Below are 3,648 nucleotides of genomic sequence, written 5' to 3' on the forward strand. Positions count from 1 at the left end.
CAAATATTCTTACCATATTTACTTATAATATAACTTTTAAACCTAGAATTTATGAAAAGAAATCAAACTTAATTATAGAAAATTATGTTTCTTTTTCCCCTTTTCAATAATCGACTGTGTCCTAATAATCTCACAATTCCAAAACATATTTATGATGCCTAATAATACTAGGACTTTCCATTTATAACAAATTCCTTAAATTTAGATTGTTTTTGTTCGTATTTGGTGGCAAATCCTCATTGAATAATTGAGATATTAAACCACTTTTTAAATCCCAAGGTAAATATTTACTTATTTTTGTTAAATTATTTTGAGATATTGATTGATGTTCATGTCTGTTAATTGATTATTAGGTAAAATTATATTTAATATATTTTGTTATTTCCATTTAATTTGTGGGGAGGTTCATATCAATTCTTTTATTTACGGTATAAGTTGAAGATGAACTCCCATTTCTTTATTGATTGATGTTCATATCAATTCTTTATTCTACCGAAGAATAAAGAATACAAAGACATTCTCAACAAACAAAAAATAATCATATCTGCTAAGACTATCATCAGGATAACAAGATGTATACAAGAAGTTTTCACCATGGAACTTAAAATAGGGTAACTCGGTGCACTATGCGCCGGGTCCAGGAAAGGACGGATCACAATGGTCTACTGTTGTACGAAGCCTTACATTTCATTTCTGCAAGAGGATGCTTCCACGGCTTGAACCCATGGTCACATGGCAACAACTTTACCAGTTACTCCAAGAACTGATGCAAACGACTGTTGATGAGAGTTATAAATCATCATTTCATTTTTTGATTGTCAAAGAAAACAATACCTTTAAATGCAATAAGACGTGAGAGTTGTTGATGATGGTGGTGGTATTGATGGTGTTGGCATTGACGGTGGTGATAGAGACGGATATAGTTAAAATAATGGAGGTGGTAGATATGATAGCGGCTAGAAATAGCGGTTAGTAGAAATGACGATTGTAAATGGTGGCTGTGATGGCAGAGGTGGTTGTTGTTAGTGGTGGTTGGTGGCTAGGTGGTGGTGGCAGAGGTGGTTAGTGGTGGTGACCGATGATTATGGATAGAGTGGTGGTAAATATTATCCAAAATACCTCTTAATAATTAAGGCTTAGTTCAAGATCTGAATGATTAAGACATATTCATACCTATTAAGAGCCAAAATCTTAATGAAAAACAAACGCACTTAATGATCTGAAGTCTAAATCTGAGGCCTAACTCTAGATACACGATGTATCTATCTACCATATATTCATGTATCGCGACTACACAATATATCAGTCTCATTTTTTTAATAGAATATTATGTAATATTGAAAACTTATGGGCGAGCTAGATTGTTTACCCAAAATAGTAGTGAGCGCGCACGCGTATATTTGAAATGGGCCTGAAGGCAAAAGATGAGGTCATTTGCCTCCATTTCGTGTTGGACTTACATTATTGACAAATATGTTTTTACACGTAAGTTTATATTTCCGCATCATAGTATCCCACAATTGAAAGACCAACACAAGTAATTTTCGAATCTATAATCCAATAACTGAATTCACCAATAATCCCAATAAAATTGCAAACGACTGATACAGAGTGTTGTAAATCGTCATTTCATTTTTCGAGTATCAAAGATAACATTAACTTTAACTGCAATAAGACACGAGAGATATTAATATCTCTTAATAACAAGAAAAAGAATCCTTTATCATGTAACATAAAAGGGAGGACCTATGATGCACTACTTCCTAAAGAAAACAAGCTTTCCCAGTAAATGCAGAGCGAATGTTTACTTTCCGAGTATTTCCAGGGCGAATCAACCGGATATTTTCTCACTCTTGTAATGCGATTTCCTTTTAAGTCAAACAAGAATGTATTTCTTCATTCCATGCCCTGAAGTACCGTAACCCAAAGTTGTCCAAATTGATGCTATACTTCTTCACCCAAGTGCAACTTATGTTATCGTTGAGTATCCACAGGTTTAGAGTTGAAAGAGGAACGCAACGCGTATTCATGCAGACAAAGAAAGACACTCAAAACATGATGGACGAGATATAGTTAGAAACTTTTCCTTCTCAAAGTCAAGTGCTACAATTTGATCTACAGGTTGGTTATGATATAGGTTAGCAAACCAATACATACATTCATTTACCAACAACCTGGTGAAGACCGGATGATAGGGAGCCGGCTTTGCAATTTTTTTCCATCCATTCGAAATGCCACCATCATCGTTTAAGGTTAAAACCTCGCATTTTAAATGTCTAAGCGAGAGACCCCTGTAGAAAAAGTTTACCACTTTGTATTCCCTCTTTGAATGAAGATATCCAAATCCAACAAATTGATCGCCTCCAGAGCAAGTAGAAAGTAGAAAGTGAACAACCCGACAATTCACGGATTTGTTTGATGGCAGGATTGCACAAATAAAAACAATGATCAACTAAAATGCAAATCAAACCACAGCATGCAAACCATTGGCGAAGAGCAGCGAGACCAGGGACAATGACAGTACAACACTCCTCATCGCTTTGTTTTTCTCATTCCATGTCAGTTGAAATAAACCGTAGCTTGTGCTCTCTCGACCCTTCGGAATACTTGCATTGCATTGAAAGAAGTTTGGGGGAATTTTCCATTGATTGCTTCTCGTTGCATTGCATTGAAGTTTGGGGGAATTTTCCATTGATTGCTTCTCGTGAGAACGAGCGAATGAAGGACTTAAAATAAGGTCATTCCAAGAGGCTCAAGAAGTGTTAGCAAATTGCAAATATATATATATATATATATATGTTTAGAAAAAGACCAAGAATTATAAGCATGAATGACGAATATAAGAAAAAAGGAATTGAAATTTTCTTTTTTAAATAAAGTGAAATATCAACTGTTTAGTGGTAGCTCATTGGCATGCGAGAGTATGCCTTTGAACCTTGATGACGACACTGAAGTGCATATTAAGCGAGGCAACACGTTTCGAGCCTTGCTTTAGGGCTTAAGCGCGCTCTTTGACAACACTAGACTCAAGATGAGATAGATATTCACAAAATCTATAGCGAGCAGAAATATATATAATAGTAGCTTTATATTTTAAATCCATACCCTATAGTTTTTCGCGTTTTAAAAGTTGTTTTCTTAGTAGTGTTGTTTTCTTTCTAAAGTCGCTGTCTTAGTGGGGTTCTACCCACCAGTATAAACTATTAAAAGTTAGAATTTTCTTCAACTTGTAATTTGTGTAGGCTTTTATGAATGAAGGTAGCGTATATATATGAACATATGAAAAATAAAGTAAAAAAATAAGAGGAGCATTTTCTATTCGGTTAAATATAAAATCGAATAGTTAAGTATGAAAAATAAAGTAAAAAAATAAGAGGAGCATTTTCTATTTGGTTAAATATAAAATCGAATCGTTAAGAATCAAAAACCGATAAATCAGTAACAAATATGTTATTGGTTTAGCTATTGATTTAATGTGTTTTAAATCGAAAATCATAAACTGAACTGCTAAAACACAAAATCGAACAAACCTATATACGTACACTCGTAGATCATATTCACAAATGACAAATTAAACCAAAAGGGCTAATCAAAAAATTGAATAAACTCTATTTTGAAGAAAAACTGAACATTGAAAAGTACCTTTTT

Source organism: Capsicum annuum, chromosome 3, assembly GCF_002878395.1.
Source record: "Capsicum annuum cultivar UCD-10X-F1 chromosome 3, UCD10Xv1.1, whole genome shotgun sequence".
Taxonomy (NCBI): Eukaryota; Viridiplantae; Streptophyta; class Magnoliopsida; order Solanales; family Solanaceae; genus Capsicum; species Capsicum annuum.